The sequence below is a fragment of the Pongo pygmaeus genome, chromosome 10, assembly GCF_028885625.2.
Source record: "Pongo pygmaeus isolate AG05252 chromosome 10, NHGRI_mPonPyg2-v2.0_pri, whole genome shotgun sequence".
In the NCBI taxonomy this organism is placed as follows: domain Eukaryota; kingdom Metazoa; phylum Chordata; class Mammalia; order Primates; family Hominidae; genus Pongo; species Pongo pygmaeus.
Genome location: NC_072383.2, coordinates 84,486,333 through 84,500,565, shown reverse-complemented (window position 1 = coordinate 84,500,565; position 14,233 = coordinate 84,486,333).

The following is a 14,233-nucleotide window of genomic DNA, read 5'->3' as shown; positions in this document are numbered from 1 at the left end:
AAAAAAAAAAAAAATCTTTCAACAAAGAAAATCCCAGTGCCAGATGGATTTACAGCCAAATTCTACCAAAGGTATGAAGAACTAATAACAATCCTTCTGAAACTGTTCAAAAAATTGAGGAAGAGGGATTTTTTTCTGACTCTTTCTAGGAGGCCATTATCACCTTAATACCAAAACCAGACAAGGACACAGTAACAACAACAACAAAACTACAGAACAATATCCCTTATAATCATAGACACAAAATTCTCAACAAAATACTAGCAAACCAAATACAACAGCATATCAAAAAGATAATACACCACAATGAATTCGGTTTTACACCAGGGATGCAAAGATGATTAAACATATGCTGACCAGTAAATATAATACAGCATATAAACAGAATGAAGGACAAAAACCCTATGATCATCTCAATAGATGCAAATAAAGCACTTGATAAAATTCAACATCTTTTCATGATAAAACCCTCATTTAACTAGGCATTGAAGGAACATGCCTCAAAATAATAAAGGTCATATATGACAAACCCATAGCCAATATCATACTGAATGAGGAAAAGTTGAAAGCACTTCCCCTAAGAACTGGAGCAAGACAAGAATGCCCACTTGCACCACGCCTATTCAACATAGTACTAGAAGTCCTAGCCAGAGCAAGAAGGCAAGAGAAAGAAATAAAAGGTATACAAACTCGAAAATAGCAAGTCAAGTTATCTCTGCTTGTTTAAGATATAATCTTACAGGTAGAAAAACCTAAAGATTCTAGAAAAAGCTCTTAAATTTGATAAATGAATTCAGTAAACTCGAAGGATACAAAAAAGCATACAAAAATCAGTAGTGTTTCTATAGACCAGCAACAATTTAGCTGAGAACCAAATCAAGAAGGTAATCTCATTTACAATAGCTACAAAAATAAATATAAATACCTAAGAATATATTTAACCAAGGAAATAAAAGATCTTTGGTGAAACACTGATGAAAGAAATTGTAAATGACGCAAATAAAAAATGTCCCATACTCATGGACTGGAAACACAAATATCATTAAAATGGCCATACTTTCATTGAATCTGCGGATTCATTGAAATCTGTATCAAAATACCAATGTCATTTTTCACAGAATTAGATAAAGCAAACCTAAAATGTGTATGAAACCAAAAAGACTCTGAATGGCCAAAGTGATTCAAAGCAAAAGGAAAAAAGCTGGAGGTATCACATTGCCTGACTTCAAATTTTATTACAAGGCTATGGTAACCAGAACAACGTGGTACTGGTATAAAAAATAGGCACATAAATCAATGGAACAGAATAGAGAACCCGGAAATAAAGTCACATACTTATAACCAACTGGTATTTGACAAAGTAAACAAGAATACACATTGGGGAAAGGACGCCCTTTTCAATAAACAATGGTGGGAAGATTGAATGGCCACATGAAGAAAAATGAAACTGTCACAGGATCCGTGGGGTGTTGTTTCGCCAGCTGGGAACCTCTGTGGCTGGTGACGCTTTTGCCTGAGTTTTGCTCGGGCCTGCTGGGCTCGTTCTGCCTATTTTGGCCTGGCGGGCTGCGCTTGGCTCGCGCTACTGGCCTGGATGTCACACCTGACATGGGTGAGCCAGGCGTGGAGCAGTGAGGGATGTACGAGGGAGCGAGGTGGGGTCTGGCCACTGCGCACAGCCAGGCATGCCGGCTGGGAGTAGGGGGGTGGGGCAGCTCCAGGTGCCCGCACGGGTGCCGGCTCCCTGTGAGGCTGCGGCTAGACCAGGCTTACTGCAAGCAGCTTCCATGGCTGGCACCAGGGAACGCAGTAGCGCCCAGAAGATTGGAGACGCCAGGAACCGCAGAGCCCCAGAGGGGCGTCACAGCCCATGCTCGTCAGTGCCCAAAGTCCAGAGGGGGCTGAGGCGGCAGGGGCCTGATGTGTCAGCACTGCCCCAAGAGTGGGCACAGCCGACTGGGTTTGTGACAGCACCTGGGCTCGGCCTCAACGTTGCTCTGAGATCGGAGAGGGCGCCGGGAGAGGCCAGGCAGTGAGAGCAGGCACTTCTGAGCCTGCTGGGGCAGGGGGCTGCTTCCCGGGCCCGGAGAGTTCAGAGATGCTCGGGTCCGTAGCCATGGCTTGGGCGGCTGCAGCTGCACCCCAGGGGGCGGGGCCCCTGCCTGTCCCTGGCCTCCAAGAGCACAGAAATGCCCGGGTCCGCACACACAGCTGGGTGGCTGCAGATTCACCTGGAAAGCAGGAGGCTCCTGCCCAGCTAACTCAGAAGGCGGCGGGACTTCACCTGTTCCTTGCTTCCCTTGGCTCTGTGGAGTGCGCAGCCCTCGCCCTGCCTCCCCCGCTGCAGCCCGCGTCTTCGCAGTGGCAGCTCCAGACAGGCCTCTCCTGCAATCAAAACGGGGCCCTCAAACAACAAAAACAAACAAACAGGGCTCCTATCCCCTATCTCTCACCATATACAAAAATAAATTAAAAATGTATCAAAGACATAAACATAAGACTTGAAACTGTAAAAATACTAGAAGGAAACCTATGAAAAACTCATTTGGATGTTGGTGTAGGCGAATAATTTATGACTAAGACCTCAAAAGTACAGGCAACAAAAATAGACAAATGGAACTTAAACTACAAAGCTTCTGCACAGCAAAAGAAACAATCAACAGAGAGAGCTGACAACCTGTTGAACGGGAGAAAATATTTGCAGACTATGCATTTGGCAGGGAACTAATATCCAGGATGTAGAAAGAACTCAAATAACCCACCAACAACAACCCCCCACCCCAAAACAAGTAATCCAATTAAAAAGTGGGCAAAAGACATTAATAGACACTTCTCAAAAGAAGACATACAAATGACCAATAGGTATATGAAAAAATGCTCAACATCACTAAGCATCTGAAAAATGCAAATTAAAAGCGCAATGAGATATAATATTATGCCAGTCAAAATGGCTATTAGTAGAAAGACAAAAAATACCAGATTTTAGTGAGAATTCAGAGAAAAGGGAACTCTCCTATACTGTTGGTGGGAATGTAAATTAGTACAAGCTTTATGGACAACAGTATGGAGATTTCTCAAAGAACTAAAAGTATAACTACAATTTCATACAGCAGTCACATTACTGGGTATCTCCCCAAAAGAAAAAAGATCAATGAATCAAAAAGATATCTGCACTGATAGGCTTATTGCAGCACTATTTATAGTAGCAAAGACATTGAATCAACTTGTGTCATCAATAGATGATTGGATAAAGAAAATTTGGCATATATACACAATGCAGTACTATTCAGCCATAGAAAGTATGAAATTATGACATTTGCAGCAACATGGACAAAACTGAAGGACATAATCTGAAATGAAATATGTCAGACACAGAAAGACAAATATTGTGTATTCTCACTCATAAGTGGACATTAAAAATGTAGAAACATGGACATAGTATAATGATAGATAATAGTGACTCAGAAGGGTGACAGGATGAGATGGAGTGGGTGAAGAGAAATTACTGAATGGGTATAAGTGAAGTATTTGGGTGATAGATACCCTAAAAGCCTTGAATTGACCTCTTTGTGATGGATGCACGTAACAAAACTGCACTTGTATCCCGTAAATTTACACAACTAAAAATTTAGAATGTTTGTTTGGCTCTCCCAGTCTAGACCCATATCACTGATCTTTGGTTTCATCTACCAGTTTATAGGGTTACAACCTTAAGTTACATTTGAAAAAAAAGTTTTCACCTTTATATAGTAGGGTAAAAAACAATCTTTTAATAGAAAATATATAAAATAAAACCTTTTAAACAAATGACAAAGTTTTTACAGTCAACATTACTATATCTAGGAATAAAGTTGAAAAATATTCCATATGGAAATCCAGTCAGTCAAAAATTTTGGAGGTACAAATAATAAGTAAAATATTTTAGTAAGTGCTAGAAAACATATTAAAATGGCTTATCTTTAACTCTGACTGCAGGTAGAAATTACCTTTAAAAGGGTTATCAAATACAAATGATGTTTAAAATTAGAAAATTAAAAATAAATTCCAATTTCATGCCAAAGTTTTTAATATGCATATTTTGTGTAGTATACTAGAATATCTATATATGAATTTACTCTAAAAATGAATGATATGCCTAAGAGAGTAAGCAAAGACCAGGAACCTAGTGGAAGATACAAACATTTTAAAAGTCACAGAAGTAAATCTATTGCAATGATAAATGCAACAAAAGAGAGCTATCAGGATATAAGGTCACTTCAAGAGATTTGATTTAATAAGTTGGGCAAGAATGACTTCTTTGAAAAGGGATAGCTGATCTGGGATGAGTAGAGACACCTAGATAAAAAGAAAGATGGCATGCATAGCAAAGTATTTAGAATAGAAAGCATATGCAAAGAGCCTGTGGCTGAAAGATGCAATATGACTATGAGTGATTGATAGATTCAAATGGCTTGACATGTGAGAATAAGGAGTAATATGAAAGGAAGAATGGGTAGAAAGCATTCCAGGTAGAAACAACTGTATGGATATATGAACATGCTCTGTAACAAAATAAATTATGGAAGAAATGGGACTGAAACTTGTCATTTGCGATGGAGAAGAGAGAAACACAACAGTGAGATGAGAAGGCTGGTGAAAGGTAAGGCTAGAGAGATTGTGGTCAGATCATACAGGACATTGTAAACTATATTAAATTTATGCCTAGTGTTCTAATATTGGAACGCTAAGCATGTGGGAGTTATTGATATCCTACTGCTCAATGTCATAGCCAAGATCTGATTGCAAAAATTCAAAAAATTGCAACCTGAGGCATAAATGGGTTAAAGGGATTGCCTTTCTCCTTATAAGAACAAGAACTTCTGAAGGATTTTAAACAAGGCATGAATGTGGTTGGGGAGGGATGTTAAGAGTTTCCTTCATTTACATTCTGTAATGTGATTCTTACTTCCCTTCACTGTGATTCTTACTTCCTTGCAAGGCAGAGTGAAACCCCAAGGTACAACACACTTCTGGTATGCTCTCAATTAATCATGAACTCTATTATACCTAATCAATTCAAGATGATTCAGAAGGTACTTGAGTGCCTTGATATGCCTCTTGGTCTTGGTTGTGCATGTTGAAAATCAATAGAGTACTATGGATACACGGGTTGCAAAATATTGGTCTGAATCAGTCATGACATTATTATATATCTTAAAAGTTACTTTTCTCAGGAAATTGCTTCTAATAGCTTGCTGATCTTTTTTTACTAATTCAAGTGAGGAACAGAAATATTTGACATTTCAGCCTTCTAGGTAAACTTTCGTTTATGTTAACTGACCAGTAAGAAAATTGGTCTGGTGCATTTTACTTAAGGTTTCAAGCTCTCCCTTGACTAAGAATTCCTTGAAACTGAAGTATGAGTCATATTCGTGTTTGCATCATAGCAATTAATGCAATGTCTGGCATTATATAAGGTCTTCAATTTTTGTCTATTGAATGAATAGAAGTGAAGTTGATGCAATTTGGGTTTTTAAATATGTTCTGCTGCAGAGGTTCACCAATTCTTAAAATGTCAAATCAATTCAATACATGTTTAATGAGCTACTACTTTGCACAAGGTAGTGCTAGACAAGTATTTATAACTGCCACACAAATGTTTTAAGATGCTGCTTCTCTCAGACACAGTTTTACTTTATCATGTGCTCCATTGTTCCTCATGGTTCTGTTTAATAATTATGAGTAGCTATATATGGTGTTTAATGAACAAAACCTTCATTTGAGTAGCTATATATGCTGTTTAATGAACAAACCTTTCTCTTCAATGGAAAAAAAAGGTGTATAGCTTTGTTTCTGTTTCAAAGATATTTTTATTATATAAAAATATAATGTGATATGGGAAAAATTTGTCCCTTGAGCAATTACCAATTAGCAAGTACTAAATAATGATCTAAATAATTTATATAATATATTTCTCTTTTTAATAACTTTAAGAAGCCTTTGAGAAAGATCACAAGTTAGACATTGTTCAGGGAAGGTAAATAACTTGCTCCTTGTCATGGTGCATAAAATATACAGTCAATAATTGAACAGAAGAATCTCTGACTTACACTCTATGCTCTGATCCAATTCTAATAGTGGAGCGATTCTAGAGAAAGTAAGTGCAGATAATAACTAACTCTGTTTCATTTCCTATGGAAACACACCTTACTATGAAAATAATTTGATTTGGAGGTTTCTTTCTATTAGGAAATTGGCACATTGTAAATTATTCAATGTTAACTTTGATAAATTTAAAAATAAAAGGTAGTAGGCTTCTGGCTATTTCTGGCTATCAGGGTATGGCTGTGCCTGCATCATATTCTAATTTTAAAAGGCCCTAAGTAACCACATAGCTATTAAACAGGGTACATTGAGAAACTAGTTTAGAATTAAGACAGTACTTTAAGGGACAGATGTATGCTTACTTTCAGTGGGAGCAAGGGGTTGAAACAATAAAAGGTGGGTGGGAGCCAGCTGTGGACAACAAGTGTTTTTACAAGGGTATGTTTCTCTTTTGTCTTTGTGTTTTTAATTCTCTTACCACCTAATTCTCTGCAAACATATTAATAAGGACTTGATATAAATTTTTATTTGATACTCCAACTTGCCCTTCCATTTTTTGAGCAGATTTAATTTTAATATACCCTAATGCAATAAAGCCTATTTATCTGTTAATTATGTATCTATGTAGTAAAATAATGCTAATGAATGTAAAATGCCTACATTAAAATTGGTTAGCTTCCTCTCACCACATTCAACAAATTTTTTTCTTGAATTACAGGTGTTACAATTGTAACAATGTTGTTCAAAAAAAGGAAAAAAATAAGTTTTTATAGTAGATAATCTGGGCTTTATTCAGAACCTTCAACAAAATAAGACTTTTCATATCTAGTGTTGTATGCTTTATGACATGGGGCTATTATGTTACTAGTCAGGGTGCTGAGTTATGAAAACTATGGAAAGGATCTTATTATACTGAAGCTGCTTTACCTAAATTCACTCATTTATAATTCAGAAATCCAATAATAAATCTGAGTTTTAGAATAGTCATGATACTAGAGGCAACTCTGTTTCTCTAAGTTGCTAAGTGAATTACCCTGAGTCGCATAACTAATTTATATGGAAATAGATGTAAATATAATATAAATTACAGCTAATATATCTTGACCATTTACTACATGGTAGGTGCCTTGTACATTGCAAGTCAGAGAATTTCTATATTTTGGTGAAGAAGAGAGCAAAACTATTCACTCACCTAAATGTTAAGTAATTTATCAGCAAATGGAGGATCAAGGTTTAACCTCAAGCATTCTATGCATACCTGTTGAATATATGAAAAGCATATGAAACCACACATTTAATTCCTCAGTTATCTTTAAAAATCCTGAATATTGTATTTTTGCCCTTGTGCTCTCCTACCTGTTCAATATAGTAGCAAAACTATATACCTTCATCCTCCATTTGCTGACATGCAGGTGGTGATGGTCTGACTCCTGAACATTTTTATGACTCGTTTTTGTTTTGCTTTGTTTTGTTTTGTTTTTTCACATTAGACTTGCCGGACCTTCTCTTTATCTCTAGTAATTTAAAATTTTTTAACAATGTCCCTTAATCTCAGTCTTTTTCTTTCATTCTGCTAGGGCCTCCACAGGTTTCATCAGTGTAGAAATATGTGTCCTTCCAGGGGACACCTGTTGCAGCAGAGGAGGCATAACTAGGGCTGCCCACTCTGTGGAGCCTAAACAGGTGGAAGCCCTGCCCCCTACTGTGTTGGCCGGGTGGGAGCCCCACGCTCCCAGGCCCAGCCCTAGCTCCGAATCGGGACATCCCTGGCTCTTAGGGCCTGGGAAGCCCCCCTGTCTCAGCAGGGTGGGAAGTGCCTGTTTCTGCTCTTCCTCGCTCCTGGCGACTGCTCCCATTTCGGAGTTTGAGACGGATCCCCAGTGCTGCTGCAACCCAGCTGGGTGTGCGCATGCTTGGCAAGGCGCTGACATGTCAGCCCCCTGCTGCGTTGGCCCCCTCCGGACATTGTGCAGCAAGGAGCTTAGGGAGAGATGCCAGTGGATGCCGAAGGTGGCTCCGCGTGGGCCTATTTGCAACCCTCCACACAAACAATGTTGATTGCAGCTGGAAGCAGATAGGCTCCTAGGATGAAAGGGGTGGGTGCCCAGAGAAACCCCACCTTCAAGCCAGGGACAGCCAGAAGCCTGGGGGTAGGATGCCAATTCCAAGGGGAGTCGTGGCCCAGAGTGAGAACTTCTGCTTTTTCTGGGCCCACCCACGGCTGCCCATGAACCAATCAGCATGCACTTCTTCCTTTCTGAGTTCATAAAAACCCCAGACTTAGTCAGACTCAGACAGATGTGGAGACTACCAGCTACAGGAAGGAGGTACCCACTTCTGGTCTCCTCAACTCGTTGGGCTGATCTGCCCGCAGAGATACCCACTGTGGTTCTCCTGAGAGCTGTTCTATCATTCAATGAAACTCCTCTCTGCCTTGCTCACTCTCCAGTTGTCCTTGTATCTCATTCTTCCTGGACACAGGACAAGAACTCGGGACCCACCAAATGGTGGGACTGAAAGAGCTGTGACACCAACAGTGCTGAAATATACCCTCCCACTCACCACATTGCGGGCGGCGAGAAGGAGAGAAGAGCTGCGGCCCTTCTGGGAGTCCAGACCTGGGGGCTCTCCGAGTCAGGCCTGTGACACCCTCTTGTGGCTCTGTGGTTCCTTGCATCTCCAGGCTTCTGGGCACCACCGTGTTCCCCGCATCCAGATGTGAGTGCCTGTAGCAGAAGCTCCACGCAGTAAATACCTCTGGTCCAGCCACAGCCTTGCATGGAACTGGCACATGTGCCGGTGTGTGGAGCTGCTCACCCTGCCAGAGCAGCTGATGTGCCTGGCTATATGCAGTGGCCAGACCCCGCATCACTTGCCCCTACACCCCTTGCCACTCTGCACCTGGCTTGCCCTTGGCAGGTGCGAGATTCAGGCTGTTAGTGTGAGCTGAGTGCAGCCTGCCAAGCCGAGTGGACAGAAAGAATCCAGCAGGCACAGGCAATACTCAGGCAGAAAGCGCCGCCAGGCACAGAGGTTTCTGGCTGGTGAAGCAATACCCCAAGGATCCTGTGACAGACGGCCCTGGAATCTCAAGAGGGAATTTTTTTTTTTTTTCTTTTTTGGCCAACATCGTAATTTTAGTTTTAAGGTTTGTAAGCATATCTTGTATGAAATGAAACATTAGGCCGTTTTTATACAGAGCAAGACTAAACAGAGGATGAGATAGGTTTTAAATAGAGTAATTTAAAATCAGTGAAAGACACCTCTATATTAGGGACAGTATTTAGGAAGGAGTAAGTTTTTTGAGCATGAGAAGAATTTAGCAGGCCTAGTGAAGTGGGTAGTTCCTTTCACAAAGAGGATGAACTCTAAGCCCCCTTCCACTCTCTACATCAGAAAGTCCCAAGAGCCACAGTTGGCTTATTCTGAGATCTGAAATTTGGGGAACATTTGGGAGCCTGGCCAGGCACCTGAAAGTTATACAGTACCTATAGGTCAGACTGTGTATTCCAGTAAGGTCTATAGTTTAAAAAACTGTGATGTATGTATGACAATTGTTTATTACCAGCATTTTATTAATTGATTTTGAATGCAGGAGTGATGAAGAGATAGGAATACCTTCCTTCTAGCTTACAAGCAGCTTTGACCTTCTATTAGTTGCATTGCAAAACAGATATACAAGGAGCAGATAGCCTCTGGCAGAAGAAAGCAATTTCTTATTATCTCCTGCGTTTTTACAGTGTCCACTTAGTGATTTTTTTTTTTTTCTTCCTGATCTAACCTGGAAAGAGCTAGTGTATTTTCCAGGTCTAGAGTTTCAAACACGGAGTGACAGAGATGAAAAATAAATATGCCAGTGGTTTCACAGAGGCTTCAGTCGTAACTACTTGTTATTTGTCTTGGCAATTCATAAGGTTCCCATAGCCATTACAGTAATAATTTACCTTTGCTGAATTCATGGATTAAGGTGAATAATGTGTTCCTGGACAACAGTCAATCAAGAACTGATCTAAGATCATTAATTTATGTTGCCTGGCTACAGTGTTCAGAAAGGGTGGCTGTAATTTAACCACTTAAAAAATGGCTAAAGGAGCACCCAGGCATTTTCTATTTTGGTGACCTATGGTTGTAAGAGTACACTGTTACTGAATTGTTGCAGGTAAAGTATAGTGGAAGATGCATTACCTAATATCAGCTAATAGCAAAATTAGCAAAAAGTTACACAAAATCAACAGGAGGGATATTTAACAAAGTCTGACAAAATAACAAATTTACAGAAAGTTATTGTAGCCTTATATTGCTGAAAACAAGGAAGTCCTGAAAAAAAGGCTGAAATAATGTAAGACTTAAATGAACAGTTGAATTACAACTGCTATTGACAGATCCTCATGAAACAAAAATAAAACAATCGATTTTAAAATAAATGTATTACAATATCCTCAAATGTAAGGAGAAATAAACTTACTCTGCCTGTTACATGTATAGCACTAGACATTAAAAACAACTCTTAGAATTCATTAGGATTTCTATAACTGGTTTCTGATTAATTGTGGATTACTTAAAACCTTTTTATAAGATTTATTTAATTATATCTACAGATAGATACACGTACTTCATTATAAAGAGTATAACAAGGACAGTATTCTCATTTACATCTTCAGAAATGTATTATATTTTATTACAGATGATGCTTAATGACTGATTCTGGAAATATCAGTGCTGGTATATATTTGAGCAAGTACAATTGAAATGTAAAGCTAATGCAGATCACAGACACAAAGCTTGGTTTATGAATAGAAATCTGTGGAATCATAGAGTTCTTTAGAAAAATTAATCTGTTATTCCTGCCATAGAGTTAGTTTTCTCAGGGTCCATCCCTACCCAAATACAGATACTGGGACCTTTTCATTCCACATAACCACCATTCATTTAGGTACCATCCTCTTGAGTCAGTGGATTTGTATGCATCCTAGGTCTTGGAAAAGAAGAGTATAGAACATTTAGAGTGAGTCTCAATAATGTTTTGCATCAAGAAAAGGCATTACTTGTGCTAGATTGTGTGCAGGAGGAGTCTTCACTCACATGTGGACTGATGAACTGTAAATGTAGATATCCTGGCTTTCACAGGACTCCCTAGTACTAGAACCTAATGTTACTGGGCAGTCTGCATGTTGAATCAGCACCTGTTCATATAGTTTCCCTCCTACTAGTCAAGTTATTTTTCTCTGTCCCTACTGACTTCCTGCAAGATTAGACTCCATCTAATGTTTTTGCTCAAACTTACCATGCCACTGACACCCATCTCTTTACCTGAGTGAGATGGAGTAATCTGGATTTTTCTCTATTCACCTTCCAAACTATTATTTTACATAAAAACTGCACTTTACTGTTTTTACAGTTTTCATTTCAGATTTTTTAGAACACATTTACTTATTTTAGTGAAATCTGGTGTTGCACATCAAAACATGTGGCTCACCTACGCGAGGGTTTGGAGAGTGATTTTTAAACCTGGCCACAGAGAAAATCATGTGGAGAGTAACAGAAAAGTCTCACCTACATCCCATTCTCAAAGATTTTGTTTCAAGTAGTTTGATGGGGCCCTGTATTTCAACATTTCAAGTTGAGATTCAAACAAGCGGACATGGTTGAAAAATACTGGCTTATAGTACTTAAGAGCGCTTTTGAAAATCTTAACATTGATCTATCTTGTAGATTTGTTGCAAACTAAATAAAACAAATTAAATAACCAATGAAAAACGTGGATCACAGTGCCTAGCACCAAGTCAGCAAGCAACTGGTGAAGATGATGATGATGATGATGATGATGATAATGTTTTTTCTTTTCCTTTACAATGATAATAATACTATTTCTCCTTGTGGTAATGTGTGTTTGAAGGATTTGAAGACTCTTCTACTACAAAGGTATAGTAAGGTGAAAAAACGCACCATCATTAGTATTTCAATTGGTTTTTCACTCTCTTTCATGTGTAAACATTCATATGTCTGAAGCAATGTTTTGAGCACAGCAGATTTTATATGAATAACCCCCGTTATTGGTATAACACAAAGTGGTTGTGTTCATATGCTCCTCATCAAGATCTGAATTCAATTCTAAGTTTCTATGAGACTAATGTTGCTCCAAACTTGTCAAGATAGAGTCAGTCGTTCTTGATTTGATCTAATTTGGGTTACATGAGACAAAAGGCAAGAAAATTGAGGTGAATGAAAAAAAAATGCCAAATGGAGTTGTAAGATTTTATATTAGGAATGAAGCAAAATATATTTATAAGAAAGCAAGTAAAGTGTCCTTAGTTAAGAAGCAATATGAATACACAAGACACCCTTGTTCAGAGAACATGGTAAAAAACAAATCCTTCTATTCGTTGATCTTTAGGTTTGTTACAAAGGTTAACCATCACATTCAAAGGAAACCTAGTCAAATAAGCTTAAGTTTATGTTAAATTGGGATATCTTTAATAAGTTAATGCTTTCACTTTGCATTTAAAAACAAGAAGCTGAATCACTAAAATAGTAATAGCTTCTTACCTTCATGTCTAAGAATTTGTATTTCTTTAACATAGAAGCAGGAAGACTTTTCTTCATCCTTACTAAATCATTTTCTCTTTCTCCAGAGTAAAATTTACTGATGCATAAACATAGTTAAATATCTTGGGGCTATCCATTCTCAGGAAAGAAAGGTGGTATGGCCTAATAATTCTAAGTATTTTCAAAATTTTTATCTGCACAGAAAACAGAAATAAAGGTAATATACTGAAGCTGCCACACGATAGATTTAAGGTAGATATAGAGAAAAAAAAATGACAGTGCAGATGAGTAAGTATAGAAAAGGAATTCAAGTGAGGTCAATAAATAGATATTCTTATGAGGTTTAGTTATATCTAGAATTTATTAGATGGAAAATACAATTCCTAGATCTCTCTTATTGTAACAGTGTTATCATTGCTACGTAGGCACAGTTATTTTCAAGACTAACTACATTTTTTAAAAGCAACATAAGACTTTGTAGAAACAAAATAAAAACAATTTATTATAAATAGACTAACCTCTGAAATAAATTTGGGATGGAACATCGGAATTTGTGCTAGTAAAAAATTCAATGTTTTAAAGTTCTGCCTTTTTCAATAACTGCTGCAGGAACTTTTTTAAATTCCTGCTTTTCAATAGGTTTTAATAGATATCTATCTTTCATGGCTTATTCTTGTAAAACTGAAAAATTACCTAACTGTGATCATTCATATACAAAAGTTACCTATATACTTTACATATTATATTTTGTTAAATGAAAAGGGATAAACTAGTGTATTACGTGTTGGTGCCCATATAAATAGAGCTGCCACCTTGTGGATAACTAGGTAGTGGGCCACTCAATGTTGCAAGATGTAGTAAAAAAATCCTATATATACCCAACTGCTCAAGAGGAGATAATAATGTTCACAACAGTTTTAAACTTCTTTAAATTCTTAAGTTCTGCCTATCAAATTATCACCTGTAGGACATCTTCATTCCTTCTGAAGTTAGTAATAAACTAAACCTTATTAATATGTAGGTTGGGAAACATTGGAGAATGGTTTATCCAGTTTAATTAGCCTCCAGTGCTGATTTGTTTTGATAATATAAATAATTAGTTTAACCACAAAATTGATGTAACAGAAATAATTGTCAGGCAATTAAATATTGCAATGATTTCAGCTCCTGGGAAATATATAGTATGTAAGTACCACAATAAAATTGAGATGTACTTGGCTTAAACTACAAAACATCTTTAAGTTGACTTGTCAAAATAATTTTATTGATTCCATTTTCTTCATATTAAAAAACATTTACTAGGCCAGGTGCGGTGGCTCACTCCTGTAATCCCAGCACGTTGGGAGGCTGAGGTGGGCGGATCATGAGGTCAGGAGATCCAGACCATCCTGGCTAACACGGTGAAACCCCATCTCCACTAAAAACACAAAAAATTAGCTGGACGTGGTGGCGGGTGGTCCCAGCTACTCAGGAGGCTGAGGAAGGAGAATGGCATGAACCCGGGAGGCAGAGCTTGCAGTGAGCCAAGATCGTACCACTGCACTCCAGCCTGGGCGACAGAGTGAGACTCCGTCTCAAAAAAAAAAGAAAGAAAGAAAACATT